We start from the raw sequence: 20000 nt of genomic DNA, 5'->3' as shown, positions 1-20000 counted from the left end.
TTTTTTTCAATTAATAAAATGTAATGTTGTCCAATCTGTGTGGTAGAGTACGCTAATACAATATAACTTCTACAATTGGGGTGGTTGTATGTTGTCTCCCTGCTCTTCTATTGAGACATTAAGATTGTGTCAAAGAAGGTCATGTCTCACCTATAGACACATGCAGGATCTGACACACATTCTTACCTGATGGTCAAGAGTCAATCCATCCCCTGAGCAAAGCAGGAAGGCTCTATTAGCTCAATGTATTAGCTCAATGGTAAAACATCAGCACTTGTGCAGGAAACCGGGTTCAAATCCAGGGTAGATGACGAAAGTTAGTGCTGCTTTAACAGTGCTCAGGGAAAGAGTGTATTCTTGGCTACATATTTTGTCAGTGTTGTCTTTTTGAGAGGTCCGTGCGGGTTCAGCCGGACCCGTCACCAAGCTGTCATTTATAATTGGTCACATTAGAGTTGGTTGGTAGTTTGGTAAGATGATGTATCAAAGGTGTTCCTTTCCTATTCCTATAGGGATAAAAAGAGACGGTACTCTGACTGTCACACACACATAGTGCACACGTTCTTTGGGTCTGAACATCACAGAGTGAAACTGCAATATTGTGTGTGTGTGTGTGTGTGTGTGTGTGTGTGTGTGTGTGTGTGTGTGTGTGCGTGTGCGTGTGCATGCGTGCGCATGCGTGCGTGCGCATGCGTTTTCACCCAGTTGTGTCCCTCTGGTCATTATCATTCACCCACTTAATAGACTAGAGGTCGGACAGAATGTTCGACCAATGCCGCACTTGATTCATATATGTGCATTTGACTCCATATACTGCATGTCAATTTGACTCCATATATGTGTGCATTTGCTCCATATACTGTATGTGCACGCACGCACGCACGCACGCACGCACGCACGCACGCACGCACGCACGCACGCACGCACACACACACACGCGGCGAGTGCTCAAATATTGAAACATCTCTCCTCAGTTGCCACATTTCTCCACTTGAAAATCAAGAGCCCACATAACGACTTACTGTCATTCTCTCTCTCTCTCTCTCTCTCTCTCTCTCATCATTCAGACACTTAGAGAAATAGCAGGGCTGTTTTTTTCCTCCACTAAACATCCTTGATGTTCCATGGGCCGTTAGTACCCGCGTCCCTATTGGACGATGCTTAAGCGGTGTTAAATGAAAGAACAACTCGCACACATCACGTCGTGCGAGCGTGGTTACACTTGTGGCTGTTTTCCAGTGGTGTAAAGAAACTACGTAAATTTACTCAAATACTGTACTTAAGTACAATTTTGAGGCTTTTTTTTTTTACTTTACTGGAGTATTAACAATTCTCAGTACTTTTACTTCTACTCCACTACCTCAGAGACAAATATTGTACTTTTTACTCAACTACAATTATTTGAAAACTTTAGTTACTAATTACTTTGTAGATTTTGATTATTATTACAAAACATACATTAACCACTTCATCCCCATATACATTTTTGGAAAATAGCAGATCTACAGATCGCGATGCGACCTATTGTGAGCTTGTAGATCTGCAATTTTCAAAAGATTTTTATACATTTGAAAAGTTGTGAAATGGCACATTCTTCGTAATGAGTATACTTTCTACTTTTGGTACTTTAAGTACATTTTGATAGTAAATTTAGAATTCCGGACTTTTTACTTGTAACAGAGTATTTCTACATTGCAGCATTGATGCTTTTACTTGAGTACTTTTTCCACCACTGGTAAAATAGGACTACTGTATAGTGGTGAATGATATAAGAGCTGTACAATGATTTAATCTCACAGTGTTTGATCTTCTTTCCTCTTTTTTCTCCCTCGGTGTCCTGCATTGACTCCTGGTGTTTACCTCCATGAACTTGACTCCTCTGCTCCTCTTCACTGTTTCACTAAAGGTAAGACAACATGGTTCACATTACCTCTGTGTGTGTCTTTACTGTTACAATACCACTGCCTTTAATTACCTCTGTGTGTCTTTACTGTTACAATCCCACTGCCTTTAACTACCTCTGTGTGTCTTTACTGTTACAATCCCCCTGCCTTTAATTACCTCTGTGTGTCTTTACTGTTACAATCCCCCTGCCTTTAATTACCTCTGTGTGTCTTTACTGTTACAATCCCACTGCCTTTAATTACCTCTGTGTGTCTTTACTGTTACAATCCCACTGCCTTTAATTACCTCTGTGTGTCTTTACTGTTACAATCCCACTGCCTTTAATTACCTCTGTGTGTCTTTACTGTTACAATCCCACTGCCTTTAATTACCTCTGTGTGTCTTTACTGTTACAATCCCACTGCCTTTAATTACCTCTGTGTGTCTTTACTGTTACAATCCCACTGCCTTTAATTACCTCTGTGTGTCTTTACTGTTACAATCCCACTGCCTTTAATTACCTCTGTGTGTCTTTACTGTTACAATCACACTGCCTTTCAACGTGAAAGAAAATGCTCTGACTCTGTGTGAGGTCACTGTGTAGACAGTGGTTTTCAACCTTTTCAGGCCAAGGACCCCCTAGCTGAGAGAGAGATGAAGCAGGGACCCCCATATTGTATAAAATTGCGTTTCAGATTCAACTTTTTTTTTTTTTAACGTGGTCTACTCTTTTTGCCAGACCCAGGGGGTCGGCCTACATGAGGCTTTGTCGGTCGGTCGGTCGGTCTGTCCCTCTTTTCCTCTCTTTTCCTCTGCACACACGTCATGCGAAGTCCGGCCATGTGGATTTCAACCACTAGGGGTCTGGCAGTACCAGGTCTCCTGGTTCCCTTGTTTCCTCTACACCTATACCTCTTTGCCAAAAATAGCCGATCTACAAGCTCACAACGCCAAGCTCTCCTCAGAAAAGGGATGCTAGGTTTCAAGTGGATATGGTAAAAAAAAAACAAACATATCACACAAAGATTTGGCGGACCCCCTGTAGTAACTCTGAGGACCCCCTAGGGCAGGGGTCGGCAATAGGCGGCCCGCGGGCCGAAATTGGCCCCCCAGAAATAATATCTGGCCCGTGAGATAATTTTGAGAAAAAAAAAATTTTGAAAAAAAAAAAAATTTTTTTTTTAGAAAAATATTTTTTGATTTTGAACCCACTTTTGAAATCATGCACTCATAAACACGATGCATTTTAAAGGATTTATAACATTTTATAGCTAGATTAGAGGAAAATGGAGAAGAAAAAAAAAATCACCAGAAAAATCGCCTGTGCTGATATTTAAACCGGAAAAAATGTTGATTTATATTGGTCAAACAGAACCGAATTAGACCCAAATTAGACCCGAATTAGACCGAGTTAGACCCGAATTAGACCCGAAAAATGTTGCGCCCGCGCGCTTTGCGCGCGGGCATGTGCGCGGGGAGGCCCGGCCCGCGATGGAATGTCTGGGAGTGATATTGGCCCTAGGCTTATCTCAATTGCCTACCCCTGCCCTAGGGGTGCCGGACCCCCTGTTGAAGACCCCTGGTGTAGAACCAGAGATGACCCTGTGAGAGACAGTTCCCAAACTGGGGGTCGGGATGATTGTTTTTGTGGGGGGGCCCCAAATGATGATACATTGCAGCATTGCTACTTTTACTTAAGTAAAACAATTGAGTACTTTTTCCACCACTGCTGTTTTCCTTCACTGACTCCTCTATCCTGTAAGTATTGTGAAGTGTGATCGTCTGCCCGTCTTGGCGAGCTTGGAATCGTGTTTCCATTTGTTTTTACCGCAGTGATTCTTAACCTTTTTATTGTCAAGGACCCCCAGTTAGATGGGCATTGGGGCACGGACCCCCCATTTGACACGATGTGTTATCTCCCCAAATCTACACTGTAAAATCCTCAGTGCTAATTTAACTCTGAGAGAAATGTAGTGTAACCAAACACTGTTTGGCTCCATTTTGGTTCCGTTTGGACCCCTGAGGGTCCCCGAGCCCCACTTTTGAGAACCCTTGTCTTACAGTTGGTATCATTCATGTGTGTAGGCAGGAAAATGTTTGAGGACTTTGGTACAAAACAAATGGATTGAAAATGGATCAGGTCTTTTGCTCTCCATTCTCTAAAAGGTCACTTTGCAATGGCTCTGGTCATACAGCAGGTATACATGGAGTTCTCCCACCATGACAGAGAGTATTCAATAGAGTAATGACACACGCACGCGCACACTTTTTCAATGCATCTTTCAGCAATGTTGAACCTGTGTATTCAGTTGGGTTCAGATCAATCACTGTTCGGAACGAGAAGAATCCAAACGAAAACGCACAAAATAACAATGAGAGACAGAGAGAGAGAGCATATGAAAGTGCTTGTGTTTGTTTGTGTGGGTTGTCGTGTGTGTGTGTGTGTGTGTGTGTGTGTGTGTGTGTGTGTGTGTGTGTGTGTGGCAGAGAGAGATATGGGGTGGATGGGAGAGGGAGAGAGAAGCAATTCTGATGCCAAAACCTTTATATTGTTTGTCTGCAAAAACAACTGCAACCATGCAATAAAGAGAGACAGACAGTAAAATGGGCTGAACAGAGGGAAGTGAGAGTCATGCACCGGAAATAGCCCATCAAGCTCACGATATTTGGACGCGTTGTGAGCTTGTAAATCTGCTATTTTTGGTGCATGACACCAGCACCCACAGAGCACAGGAAGTAAGGTATATAGGCCTCTGCAAGGTAGGGTGAGCTGGGGGAGAAAAGAGGAAGTGGTGGATAGAAGGGCCGGGGAGTGAGTGAATGTGTGTGTGTGAGAGAGAGAGAGAGAGAGAGAGGGGGAGGGGGAGGGGGGGTGGGTTTGTAGAGAAAGCCGCAGCAGCAACCAACGAGACAGTCAGGCCTCTCTCTCTTTATCTATGTCTCTCTCTCCCTGCCTGTCTGTGTCGCTCTCTCTCGCTCTCTCTCTCTCTCTCTCTCTCTCTCTCTCTCTATCTCTCTCTCTCTCTCTTTCTCTCTCTCTCTCTCTCTCATATGTTCATTTTGTGGGACAAAGAAACATTACATTTTCGGGACTGCCCCCAGTGCTCCGCAGTTGCCTTTGTGTCCTATGCCTGTTGGGCTATTGAAATCTTACACACATGCTCCTAAATAATTAATTACATCATTCCAGTGCGCAGCACAGAAGTATAGGTCAAATAGATTAAGCTGTCATTCCAGCGCAAGTTTAGCCGGTCTGAAAGAAGGTGACCATGCAGCTCCCCTTTAAAGTTTAAACCATAACTAACATGACATGTAGTATGGATCTTCAGCCAAACCATTGTGATTGAAAATGTAGGCCTATGCATTCTTCATGTCCTCATGCCTTAAAGTAAACGCTGGATTATTTCTTCAAATAGGGCGGATCACAGAGGCAGCGGGCAGTACGAGGTGACAGGGGCGATTCACATGCAGGTGCTATAGTTTATATTGATGTGATTTGTCCATCGCAACGCTTTCCCATCAAACAAAGTAATCCAAACTCTTTTTTTCAAATCAACAGTGTCTGACTGGAGCTTGAGAAGGCTAGATTCACTCACTGACTGCAGGTGACCAGCAGGCAGTGGTGGAAAAAGTACTCACATTGTTTACTTAGGTTAAACGTATCAATACTGCAATATAGAAATACTCTGTTACGAGTAAAAGTCCGGAAATCAAAATTAACTGAGTAAAAGTACAAAAGTATTGGTCTAAAACTTAACACATTCATTGCCAGGTATTAATTAATTAATTCATCTGCCACTTCCAGCGGGGACAACCCAAGCCCATAAAAATATTCAAGTGTTTATTGTGTACTTACAGCATAGTACATTTCTATTCAAACGTGTTGATTGACAATAAAATTACTTTGGTGAAGTAAAGTTTTAATACATATTTTCACTGATCAGTTCATTAATTCATAAAGTTAGTTACAACACAAAAGGTTCTTAAGGAGTCATAGTGAATCGATGCTGCAAACTTTAAATGCATTTTTAAAGCAAAAGGAGCAACACTATATATAAAGCAATAACAGTTGGTGGTTTATAATGTGATTATTGGTACAAACCTATACAGTACTGTACATACATTTAGAGAACAGTCATTACAGTCATAGCAACAATGTGCTTCTGAGTCAAACACAGAGGAGGAAGTAATCAGTCCATGGAGCCATGAATGACACCTTTGCACAATATGAAGATGTGTTGGTTATGGTTTTCATAGCAATAAACATCATCAGTTCAATTCAGCAAAAATAGGTAGCTGTGAAAGCAAAAGTAACACGCTTATCTGCAGTATAGCTATCTTGCATGTTTATGGGTACAACAGTATGAACTTCTGTTGTCTTTTTTTTCTCTATTGTTTCTGTTTCCGCTACTTATTACTACTGTTTAACTTCACATTTTAGAACAGTTAGTTGCAGTTTTACTAACAGAGAAAGAAAAGAAAAGAAACATCACTTCTCACAGATCCAGGGATTCAGATAATCACAATCTCTATTCGTCCAATTTCCCCCTTTCTGCTCTATACAGTTGTTTTCATTGTTTTCAGGACATCCACTGGCCCAGTACCTGCAGAGTAACAACATAATGTATTTTAACCACATCCACTCATTCATTCACTCACATACAATGGCTTTGATAGAATTACAATAGAAAAACTTCTAAAATGTCTCACTGTGTTGTCAGTGTTGTTCCGTCCACCCACGTCCAATCTCCTCCAGCCTTGTTCAGACCAATCCATGATTCATAATATTCTCCATTCACAGTGCTCAATCCTCTGATGAATTCCTGAATGTACATGATTGAACCATAATCAGGGGTGCACATAACTGGTGCGCAGGTGCGCATGCGCACCCAAAATAAAAAATGCGCACCACATCAGGCAACGCGAGGCGCTTTTGCGCACCAACAGCTGGGACAGGAATTTACAAGCTTTTATTTTTTAGCAAAACTAAAAAATAAAAGCCTGGAGATCGAGGCTAGGAATTTACTTCCTGAAGCCACACTCACACAATCACTCTAAAGCACCCGTCGGCCCCATGTACAGCCATTAGGCGGAGGGGTAGAGATATGACTCGCGTCGCCTCGCATCGCCTCGCATTGCCTGGCTCGCTGCGTGCACGCAGCCAGCAGCGGCTGTTAGAGGCACTCGTCACCGATGATGAACGCACCGTAATGGTACAAAATATGCCGTGAACGTCCCAATCTGGCGGATAAAATCAGCGCAGCAGCACAGGGCACCAACCTTGTGAGCTTTATCTAACAGCGTGAGAAAATAAACGGCAAAATCGGCGGAGTTTAGAAGCAGATCGTCCTTTTTTTTCTCGCCCCCCCCCCCCCCCCCCCCCCGTTGACAAAACTGTACGGTGGGCACCGTGCTGAACGCCCCCACCCCCCCCCCCCCCCGTTGACAAAACTGTCCGGGCTGACCCATGCGCCATGCGCACCAAGTCACATGTCCAGGTGCTCTTCTGCGTACCAGACCTAAAAAGTTATGTGCACCCCTGACCATAATTCATTTTCAGGTGAACATTCAGGTGTTCATCCATACAGTACATCACATGCATCTATATGGATGATGGACAGACATCCATACTGTATAGAGGCGTGCGCACACACGCACGCACGCCTGTTTAGCACCCGAGATTTAAAACTGGGTCTCCTGGGTTCCCCTTTGGCCAGTGGATATATCGAGCCATTCGGCCTCTCACTTGCTCTCACTCACACACACACACACACACACACACACACACACACACACACACACACACACACACACACACACACACACACTAACCCGTTCTTCTTCATTGTTAATGATCATCAGATCTGCTCCTGGTGTCTTCAGACATTCTTCTCTACTTTCATCCCAAGTATTGAGGACATCAGAGTTGTAATAACAGCTGCATCCAAACTTCTGCCATCCACTGGGACATGACTTGACTAAACATCAAACAGAAGATTTACTGATAGATTTTCAATGCATTGGTAATCATTTCTAACATTATAATAATAATAATAATCAATCATCATCATCATCATCATCATCATCGTAATAGTCAAATACAAGACCTGAGTAAGAAATCACGAGTAATGTTAGCAGAATGACATGGTTTAAGCCACAATTTTGGACTGTGAGGAAAAAACATAAAATCTCCTTCATCTTTATACCTTTTGACTTGTTCTCACCTGCTGTCAAACTCTTCAGCTGGTTTAATTCACTTTCCAAGCTATTTCTCTCCAGGGTCAGGTTCTGTACTAACTGGTTGTAGGCTGAATGATCTGCAAATGACCAAAAAGGTGATGATAAACATTATTGCTCTTGTTCATGTGTGAGCTAAGCTTGTATATTGGCTATTTTCTGCAAATATATTAGAGGGTGAAAAAAGGAGGGGCACCTGATATAGACCCCTGGGGGGACTCAAGGAGTCAAGGCCTAACCCTAAGTACTGTATATAGGGCTTGGAGTTCACCCAAAAAATGACTTGTTTTCTATCAATTCCACACCCCATGAAGCCTTGAATTCATGGAGATTTCTTCGTTTTCGTCGCATTCCTGAGCCAATAATTTCATGACCGGCGGAGTGTCCTACTGACCGATGAACCGGGGTCATCAAATAATTGGCCCAGGAAGTTGACAAAAAACGAAATAATTCAAGGCTTCATGGGGTGTGGAATTGATAGGAATAAAAGCCATTATTTGGAGTACTACTCCTTTAAGTGGTTACAAAAGAAGTTGTGGGCTGATATAGTGGTGATCTGTGTGGTTGCCGCAAATATAACAGGCAACAGAATGCATGTTGTGGTTTCTTGACACTGAATACTCACAGTACATGGCCAGGCGTACGATCACAACCAGTAGTATAAGACACAGCATGCTCAGACACACAGCAACAACTATGAGAGTCCTCACTGTTTTAGAGCGCTGTCCTGAAACAGAAAGTCCAGATACTATGTTTGTGGCGACTGAGAAAGACAAAAGCCCCACTACCTTCTACACCCAACAGGACCAAGGCCTCTCTCTCTTTTTCTCTCTAAAAATACTTTTACACATCAAAGGAGTTATAATGAAAGATAGACACTTGTTTGTGGTGCAAAACAAATCTGAATGAAATCAACTTTTCAGGAAAGAAAATGCCTTGTTTTTGTACGAAACACCTTTCCCACGTTGACGAAGAGAAATACTTTATTTAGTTTATTTAGAAGGGACAATGCACATTAGTGAACATTAAATATGTTGAACGTGAATTCAATCCGCTGATCATGATCTCATGTAAACATGCCGCATTTAGCTAGAAGCTCATTTACATATGCATATGCATATATAAAAACACCACAGTAACTGCTTAAAACTAAAATGATAAGAATAAGAATACCATACCAAACTAAAAACCTATATACCTACTATAAAGTCAAATGTCTAATGCCTCTGTCTCAAGTCTGGCTCAGAACAAATATCTGTTGACATCTTACCAGGATGAGAGGCTTAGAAAGTAACTATTGACTTACTAATAGTAACTGTGTCGTATAGCTCTACTAAACTAGATAACAAAGAGTATAATGGTTGAGCAATGTGTGTCAGTGGTCGGCACAATAAGGAAATGCAAGACGGAAATCTACAGACTCAGACACACGTATGCACGCTAATGTGTGCACGTACGTTACCACAGCCCCCAACCACCAGCCCCTGAAAACATCCTTGTTTTTTCACAAACAAAAAGATACCACTTCTCTTCTAGCTTTCTTTTTTAATGAACTTTTAATAAGACAAAGTAAGAATTATTTTGAGAAATAATTGTAAATTGCAAAAAAAATATGGTTGTATTGGGAATATGCATAGGGTGCCAGGTTTAGATATGATCATGAAGAAGAATAGAACCGGCACACTCAAATGTTCCTATACATTTTAATGACAAAGTCTCAAGCCTGGGCTCTTCGTCAGGTCAAACAGTTTGACCTGACGAAGAGCCCAGGCTTGAAATACTTTCATTAAAATGTATTGGAGCATGTAAGGGTGCAGGCTCTATTCTTCTTGTTTGATGTCTTCAATTTCTCCATATTATTCAAAAAATAAATTAATATAATAAGCAAAGTGATGTTGTTGTATATCTTCAGTAATAAATGAATGGAATAATGTCAGTTTTATTATATATATTATTATATAGATCAAAACTACTGACATTTTTTATTAATCATTTTAAACAGTAAGAACTCAACTCAAATGAGAAAACCTACTCTGGAATCTAGCTGAAAATGAACTGAATTGAACAAAAATGGCAAAAACTGCATCAAAATACAAAAAGAATAACTGTGCTCTGAACATTATGGGTAGTTTGTGGTGAACAATGTATCGTTTCCTTTTTCTCAACAAGGAAACGGAGTGTGTTGAAACCACAGCTCCCCACAGCTGACTTATGCATACATTAAGATATCAATAATACACTAATTAACCCATTAAAACCGGAAAAGCATCTGTGTCATTTTAGATTTTAGCTATATACTGCGGTAACTTATGTTTTTCAGAACACTCTTAGGATTTAGAACAGTGGTTTAGAACAGTGGTTCTAAAAAATAGCAGATACAAGCTTATAATGTGCTACTTCATGCTGCGCTGCGAGCTTGTATGCTATTTGAGGTAATTTTTTGAAAAATCTTGAAAATATTAGATTGTTGTTTCATAATTTGTATTTTGTTTACCCAAATCCTCTCTTCTGGGGATCAATGGCACAACACATTGTCAGATGGGTGTCTTTGGCCAAATACATAACATCGTGGGGGTCCTTGACACGAAAAAGTTTGAGAACTACCCTACTACTACTACCCTATATCAGTGGCGCCGGAGCCTGTTTAATTAAAGGACAATTTGTCCCCCCAACTTTTCAGTCCAGCCCAAAAAAAAAAAAAAAAAAAAAAGTTTTTTTTTAATTATTTTTTATAAATAATAAAATCAGTCCAGTCCCCCGCACCTCGCGACCACCGCGCGCGCGAGGCGAACCGAATTAACCGAAATAACCGCATTACCCCCCCCCAAAAATCAACAAATCCACCCGAAATAACCGCAAAATTTTCGCACGCGCCCGTGGTCAACATGCACGCGCGCTTCGCGCGCGTGCATGTGTCCCGGATGTGTCCCCCCATCTCATATTCCGTTCCGGCGCCCATGCCCTATATACACATACACACATCTGACTGCTTTCCAAGTTATGCAAGGAGTATTGGTTTTAAACTGGTGTATTGAAACTCTATATTCACTGATTGTTTGCTAGTTGTCTCTCCTGCACTGCTGGTGGCAATTCCCTTGATGAGGAAGGTGCCAAGTGCTGTAGAGAAGAGGGGTGTTCCTATGTTTTAGGAGTAATGTGTTTATTTAAGTCTTCACCCCAAGTTATATTTGTTTAATTGTAACGCATCGTTAGGAATGTTTAGGTTAGTTTTATACTGTGGCACTGGGGGATCTATGGAAGTATTTGGAAGAATTGTTGCTAATTGGTTCCGTGTCCTGTGGTAGGATCCACTCCCTATTTAAAGGAGGCTGCAGGGACAGACAGGCAGAAAGATATTGGCAAAAACACGGGTAACATCCCTGAGGGAGAGCTACAGGGCCTTGTGTGATCAAGATATAGCCTGAAGAGAGTTCTTAACCAGTTGGGTTTTGTTTATTAGTGTTTGCCTCAAGTGCGTATTTTTTTTCCTCATTGCTCTATTTTTGACTTTTTGACCAGTATTGTTGTTATAAGTTTGCACTGGAGTTCGGTGGAGGAGTTGGGCGAAATACAAAAAAACAAATTGCATCTCTGACTGTCTTTGGAGCCTTGGCCGTTCGAGCCTTTTTACACAGTCCCCACATATAAAACACCACAGTAACTGCCTAAAAAAATATACAAAAATAATAATACCATACCTAGTTTAAACCTAACTAAAAACCTAATTTAGTTAGTTAGTTAAGAATTAAAGTGTATCGATGTTCATATGTTTGTGACATTTTTAAACCTGGTTTTAGTTGTGTTTTAAAGGTACACAGGGTGGGGCTTTCCCTTACAGTGACTGGGAGGATATTCTATCATAATCACCTTTACAATATTTAACAACTTTATCAATCTCACCCCGAGTCCGTCTTCCTGCTGCGTTGTCCCTCATGTCCCCCGGTGGTCCAGGGACGTTCTGGTAGATGTCCTCCACTCTCTCCTCCTCCTCCTCTCCACTCTCCTCCAACTGTCCTCTGTCCTCAGTGTCCCCTGTATGTCCTTTGTCTCCATCACTCTGTCTCAAGTCTGGCTCGGAACGAATATCCATAGACATCTTACCAGGACGAGAGGCTTGAAAAGTAACTATTGACTTACTAATGGTAACTATGTTGTACTGTATATTCCTCTACTATATTGATTAGATATGTCAAAATAGTTTATTATACGTATTATTAGATAACAAAGAGTATAATGGTTCAGCAAAAATATGACCATGTGTGTCAGTGGCTGGTCGGCACAATAAGGAAATGCAAGACGGAAATCTACAGACTCAGACACATATATGCACGCAAATACATGCACCTACGGTACCACAGAGACTATACCAACCCCCAACCACCAGCCCCTGAAAACATCCTTGTTTTTTCACAAACAAAAAGAGACCACTACAGTTCTAGTTTTCTTTGATAAGACAAAGTCAAACATATTTTGACAAATAATTGTAAATTGCAAAAAAGAATAAGAAAAAAAGGAATGGTTGTATTGTTTGATTTCTCAAAAAGCTGATAGAATATGCACATCGCTTTAGGGGTGCTAGGTTAAGATATTTTGATGACAAAGTTTCAAGCCTGGGCTCTTCATTAGGTGAAACAGTTTGACCTGACGAAGAGCCCAAGTTTGAAATACTTTCTTTAAAATGTTTTGGAGCATGCAAGGCTGCAGGCTCTATTCTTCTTGTTTGATGTCTTCAGTTTCTTACATATTATTCCAAATGAATAATGTCCATGGAAGAATGTTGTTTTATCATTATTATTATATTGATCAAAACTACTGAAATACAACTAGATTAATCATTTTAAACAGTAAGAACTCAACTCAAATGAGAAAACTCACTCTGGAAACTAGCTGAAAATAAACTGAATTTAATAGAAATTGCAAAAACTACATCAAAATACAAATGAATGAAAAATACAAAACAACAAAAATAACTGTGCTCATCATGGGTAGTTTGTGGTGAACAATGTATCGTTTCCTTTTTCTCAACAAGGAAACAGAGTGTGTTAAAACCACAGCTCCCCACACCCTGTCTCGTGTTATATTCCCTTCAGTAAAAGCAGCTGTGCTGTTTCTATTGTTACAGTAAATATAAATATGTTACAGTAAATATTTTTATTTTTTACTTTTTTTAAATTACTTGAGGAACATTGGTGGTAAGTGTAAGTAATTGTGTACCGTTGATCTGCAAAGGGAGTTGATTTCCTAGTCCGAGCATTGTTTAATACATTACGCAGGATCTGCTGGGGTTTTCCTTTGGGGGGGGGGGGGGGGGTTATGCCTTTTATTGAGAGGACAGTAGTTTGACAGTAAATGGGGCGAGACATGGGGAGTGGCATGCAGCGAAGGCCGTCGGGATCGGGACACCAGCTACACCAGCGGTCCGGGCCTGGATCTGCTGTTTTACTGGTCATAACTGCAACTTCATAAAAATATTCAAAAGTGTATATTGTGTACTTACAGCATATTACATTTCCATTAAAACGTGTTATAGACAAGAATATTACTTTTGTGAAGTAAAGTTTTATTACATATTTTAGAGTTACAACACAAACGGTTCTTAAGGAATCATAGTTAATCGATGCTGCAAACTTTAGATGCATTTTTAAAGCAAAAGGAGCAACACTTTAAATGCTAAAGCAATAACAGTTGGTGGTTTATAATGTGATTATTGGTACAAACCTATACATACATTTAGAGAACAGTCATTCCAGTCAGAGCAACAATGTGCTTCTGAGTCAAACATAGAAGAGGAAGTAATCAATCCATGGAGTCCATGAATGACACCTTTGCACAATATGAAGATGTGTTGGATATGATTTTCATAGCAATAAACATCATCAGTTCAATTCAGCAAAAATAGGTAGCTGTGAAAACAAAAGTAACAAGCTTATCTGCAGTATAGCTATCTTGTATGTTTATGGGTACAACAGTATGAACTTCTGTTGTCTTTATTTTCTCCTTTGTTTCTGTTTCCGCTACTGATTACTACTGTTTAACTTCAAATGTTAGAACAGTTGCAATTTTACTAACAGAGAAAGAACAGAAAAGAAACATCACTTCTCACAGATCCAGGGATTCTGATGAGCACAATCTCTATTTGTCCAATTTCCCCCATTCTGCACTATACAGTTGGTTTCATTTTTTTCAGGCCATCCACTGGCCCAGTACCTGCAGAGTAACAACATAATGTATTTTAACCACATCCACTCATTCACTCACTCACATACAATGACTTTGATAGAATTACAATAAAAAACGTCTAAAATGTCTCACTGTGTCGTTCCGTCCACCCAAGCCCAATTTCCTCCAGTCTTGCTCAGACCAATCCATGTTTCATGAGGTAATCCATCCACAGAGCTCAATCCTCTGATGAATTCCTGAATGTACAGGATTGAACCATAATTAATTTTCCCTAATACATTCAGGTGTTCGATACAGTACATCACATGCATCTATACGGATGATGGACATCCATATAGAGGCGCGCACACACACACACACACACACACACACACACACACACACACACACACACACACACACACACACACACACACACACACAGACACAGACGCACACGCACACGCACACGCACACACACGCACTCCTGTTTAGCACCCGAGATTTAAAACTGGCTCTGGGTTCCCCTTTGGCCAGTGGATATATCGAGCCATTCGGCCTCTCACTTGCTCTCTCTCTCACACACACACACACACACACACACACACACACACACACACACACACACACACACACACACACACACACACACACAGACTAACCCGTTCTTCCTCATTGTTAATGATCACCAGATCTGCTCCTGGTGTCTTCAGACATTCTTCTCTACTTTCATCCCAAGGTTTGAAGTCATCAGATTCGTAATAACAGCTGCATCCAAACTTCTGCCATCCACTGGGACATGACTTGACTAAACATCAAACAGAAGGTTTACTGATAGATTTTCAATGCATTGATAATCATTTCTAACATTAGATAATGATAATACTAATAATCATCATCATAATAGTCAAATACACAACCTGATTAAGTAATTTGAGCAGAATGACATGGTTTTAGCCACAATTTTGGACTGTGAGGAAAAACCATAAAGTCTCGTACATCTTTATACCTTTTGACTTGTTTTTCTACACTAATTAATATTCCTTCAACAAGGTTCTCACCTGCTGTCAAATTCTTCAGCTTGTTTACTTCACTTTCCAAGTTATCTCTCTCCAGGGTCATGTCATCATATCTTCTCAGGGTCAGGGTCAGGTTGTCCCGTAACTGGTTATAGGCTGAGCGATCTGAAAAAAAGGTGATGATGAACATTGTTGTTGCTACCTTCATGATGAGATCAAGCATCTGTGTGGAACATTAGCTTTAAGATGAAGGACACAGTTATTTTCTTTGTTACATGTTTACACTTTCTACATCATACTTTGTTTTGCAAATACAGGCAATAATACACACAAAAGGGCACTATAGTAGAAAGATACTATATATATTGGCTATTTTGGCTACCTGACCTAGCCCTAACCCTAAGTACTGTATATGGGGCTTAAATGAGTAGTTCACCCAAAATGTTCTATCAATTCCACACCCCAGGAAGCCTTGATTTCATTGAGATTTTTTGTTTTTGTCAAAGTCCTGAGCCAATAATTTGATGACCAGTGGAGTCTCCTACTGACTGATGACCCGGTCATCAAATTATTGGCTCAGGAATTTGCCCAAAACAAAAAAATCTCAATGAAATCAGGGCTTCATGGGGTGTGGAATTGATAGAAAAAAAGCATCAAGTTGTGGGCTAATACAGTGGTGGTATTTGTAGTTGCCGCATAACAGAATGCATGTTGTAGTTTCCTGACACTGAATACTCACAGTCACAGTACATGGCCAGGCGTACGATCACAAGCAGTAGTATAAGACACAGCATCCCCAGACACACAGCAACAACTATGACAGTCCTCAGTGTTTTAGAGCGCTGTCCTGAAACAGAAAGTACAGATACTAAAAAATTGTGTGTGGCAACTGAGAAAGACAAAAGACCCACTACCTTCTACACCCAACAGGAGCAAGGCCTCTCTCTCTCTAAAAATACTTTTACACATAAAAGGAATGATATTGAAAGATAGACACTTGTTTGTGGTGCAAAACTAATCTGAATGAAAAAGACAATGCCTTGTTTTTGTACGAAACACCTTTTCCACTTTGAAAAATAGAAATACTTTACTTTGCTTTTACTTTTATTTTGTTTATTTATAAGGGACAAGGCACATTAGTGAACATTACATACGTTGAACAGGAATTAAATCAGCTGAACATGATCTCACGTAAACATGCCGGAGTAACTGCTTAAAACAAAAATAATAAGAATAAGAATACCATACCTAACTAAAACCTATATACCTACTGTAAAGTCAAATATCGAATGCCTCTGTCTCAAGTCTGGCTTGGAACAAATATCTGTTGACATCTTACCAGGATGAGAGGCTTAAAAAGTAACTATTGACTTAGTAATAGTAACTATGTTGTATATTCCTCTACTAAACTAGATAACAAAGAGTATAATGGTTGAGCAATGTGTGTCAGTGGTCGGCACAATAAGGAAATGCAAGATGGAAATCTACAGACTCAGACACACATATGCACGCAAGTGTGTGCACGTACGTTACCACAACCCCCAACCACCAGCCCCTGAAAACATCCTTGTTTTTTCACAAACAAAAATAGACCGCTATTGTTCTAGTTTTCTTTTTTAAGAACTTTTAATATGACAAAGTAAGAATTATTGTGATAAATAATTGTAAATTGCAAAAAAAAGAGATAAAAAAGGATGCTTGTATTGTTTGATTTCTTAAAAAGCTGATGCATAGGGTGCTAGGTTTAGATATGATCATGAAGAAGAATAGAACCAGCACACTCAAATGCTCCTATACATTTTAATGACAAAGTCTCAAGCCTCGGCTCTTCGTCAGGTGAAACAGTTTGACCCAACGAAAAGCCCAAGCTTGAAATACTTATTAAAATGTATGCAGCATGCAAGGGTGAAGGGCAGGCTCTATTCTTCTTGTTTGATGTTTTCAATTCCTCCATATTATTCAAAAAATAAATTAATATGATAAGCAAAGTAATGCACTGTAGTACAATATGTTGTACATTTCAGTAATAAATGAATGGAAGAATGTTGTTTTATCATTATTATTATTATATTGATCAAAACTACTGAAACCAATACAACTAAATTAATCATTTTAAACAGTAATAACTCAACTGAAATGAGAAAACCCACTATGGCAACTAGCTGAAAATGAACTGAATTTTAAAAAAAAACAATTGCAAAAAGGACTTCAAAATACAAATGAATGATTTTTTTTAAAAATAGCTGTGCTCTGAACATCATAATTTGTGGTGAACAATGTATCATTTACCCTTTTTCTCAACAAGGAAACGGAGTGTTTTAGAACCTTAGCTCCCCACACCCTGCCCTGTTATATTCCCTACAGTAAAAGCAGCTGTGCTGTTTGTATATTGTTACAGTAAATATCTGTTGTCTATTTTATGAAAACCTAACACCACAGTTACTGCCTAAACAAAATATAAAAAATAATAATAATACCATTCCTAGTTTAAGCCTAACTAAAAATCTATATACCTACTAAAGTCAAATATCTAAGAATTAAAGTATAAGCGATGTTCACATGTTCGGGACATTTTTAAACATGGTTTTAGTTGTGTTTTAAAGGTACACAGGGTGGTGCTTTCCCTTACAGTGACTGGGAGGATATTCCCATCATAATCACCTTTACAATATTTAACAACTTTATCAATCTCACCCCGAGAGATTCCTGCTGTGTTGTCCCTCATGTCCCTTGGTGGTCCAGGGACGTTCTGGTAGATAACCTCCACTCTCTCCTCCTCCTCTCCACTCTCCTCCAACTGTCCTCTGTCCTCAGTGTCCCCTGTCTGTCCTCTTTCTCCATCACTCTGTCTCAAGTCTGGCTCGGAACGAATATCCGTAGACATCTTACCAGGACGAGAGGCTTGAAAACTATTGACTTACTAATAGTAACTATCTAACTATATAAATGGCGAGCGACTTCCGCACCCTAGGTGCGACACCCCACAGCTCTGTTATCGAATAAACAACGCACCGCCAGACCACATGTCGCCAACTGACTCGCCACGGCGGCCGCGCTGAATTTACGCGTCGCGTAGGGGACCTCTCATTGCTCACTACACCTTTTCCACCGCGCAACATAATTAATTCTACTCACCAAATGTCGGACAAAACGGAAGGGGAGGCAGCTTCGTACCGTTTACCGTGCACACCACCGACACCGCACGGCGACGGGTTTCGCCGAAACAACACCAGCGGCCGCCATTGCACTCTGCCCATGTCCTCCACAACAGCACACACACAGCTCCTTTGCTTCAACCCCCCCCCCCTTCTTACGTACCTCCTTTGTTCCACCCAGGCCGTTACTTTCACTTCACTCATGTCTCGATCACAATATGTCCGTCCTTCACGTGCCATGTTCATCCCAAACACAAAAACAAACAGCCACCGCCACAGCACAGCACGCTGCCCAGGGTAATTTGGTAAACAAACCTGCCTAGGTTCATGACACCACAGGACTCGACAGTGATGTCATCATTATGCAACCCGGAAGTACAAATACCAAGGATAGGTCAGTGATGTCAGTCGGGTTGCCAAGTTTGCTGCCAGGTTTTAAAAAACAAGCGACAGAAACAAGCAAACCGTGCATGAAAAAAAAAAAAACTGCCGAAGGGGTCCGCCATGTTCCAGGGGGGTCCCCGGGGGTCCCAACACTCACAGGGGTCGGCGGACCACCAGGGGGTCCGCGGACCACCAAAGTAACAATCACTATTAACATTTTTTCCAATTTTTTTTTTTTTTTTTTTTTTTTTCCTTTTTGGACACTTTTACTCCGGCAATTTGGGTACCCCAATATACACGCACCCACGCTGGGCCCCGTGCGCGGCTGGGGTTGAGGGGGGCGTAGCCCCCCGAAACTCTAGTGTTGTATATTCCTCTACTATCCTGATTAGCTATGTCAAAATAGCTTATTATATGTATTATTAGATAACAAAGAGTATAATGGTTCAGCAAAAATATGACAATGTGTGTCAGTGGCTGGTCGGCACAATAAGGAAATGCAAGACGGAAATCTACAGGCTCAGACACACATATGCACGCTAATACATGCACGTACGGTACCACAGAGACTGTACCAACCCCCAACCACCAGCCCCTGAAAACATCCTTGTTTTTTCACAAACAAAAAGAGACCACTACAGTTCTAGTTAAAATTATTTTGACAAATAATTGTAAATTGCAACAAAAAAAAAAGAAGAAAAAAAGGAATGGTTTCTCAAAAAGCTGATAGAATATGCACATCGCTTTAGGGGTGCTAGGTTAAGATATTTTGACATTTTGATGACAAAGTTTCAAGCCTGGGCTCTTCGTCAGGTCAAACAGTTTGACCTGATGAAGAGCCCAAGTTTGAAATACTTTCTTTAAAATGTATTGGAGCATGCAAGGGTGCAGGCTCTATTCTTCTTGTTTGAATTCAATTTCAGTTTCTTACATCTTATTCCAAATTAATATGTCCATGGAAGAATGTTGTTTTATCATTATTATCATATTGATCAAAACTACTGAAACTAATACAACTAAATTAATAATTTTAAACAGTAAGAACTCAACTCAAATGAGAAAACCCACTCTGGAAACTAGCTGAAAATAAACTGAATTTAACAGAAATTGCACAAACTATATCAAAATACAAATGAATGAAAAATACAAAACAACAATAATA

The 20000-nt window shown here is 40.4% G+C and overlaps 1 protein-coding gene across 1 annotated transcript in view; it reads left to right on the top strand.

The window, feature by feature from the left end:
- The window catches only part of il1rapl2 (interleukin 1 receptor accessory protein-like 2), a gene marked incomplete at both ends in the record, with an annotated part of 497870 nt that overhangs the window by 168734 nt on the left and 309136 nt on the right, over positions 1 to 20000 (top strand). The gene's annotated exons all lie outside the window — the stretch shown is intronic.

Source organism: Gymnoscopelus microlampas (assembly GCF_963454915.1).
Source record: "Gymnoscopelus microlampas genome assembly, chromosome: 18".
NCBI classification, from domain to species: domain Eukaryota; kingdom Metazoa; phylum Chordata; class Actinopteri; order Myctophiformes; family Myctophidae; genus Gymnoscopelus; species Gymnoscopelus microlampas.
Note: the sequence above shows the minus strand (reverse complement) of the source record. Positions and strands in the feature narration are given on the sequence as shown.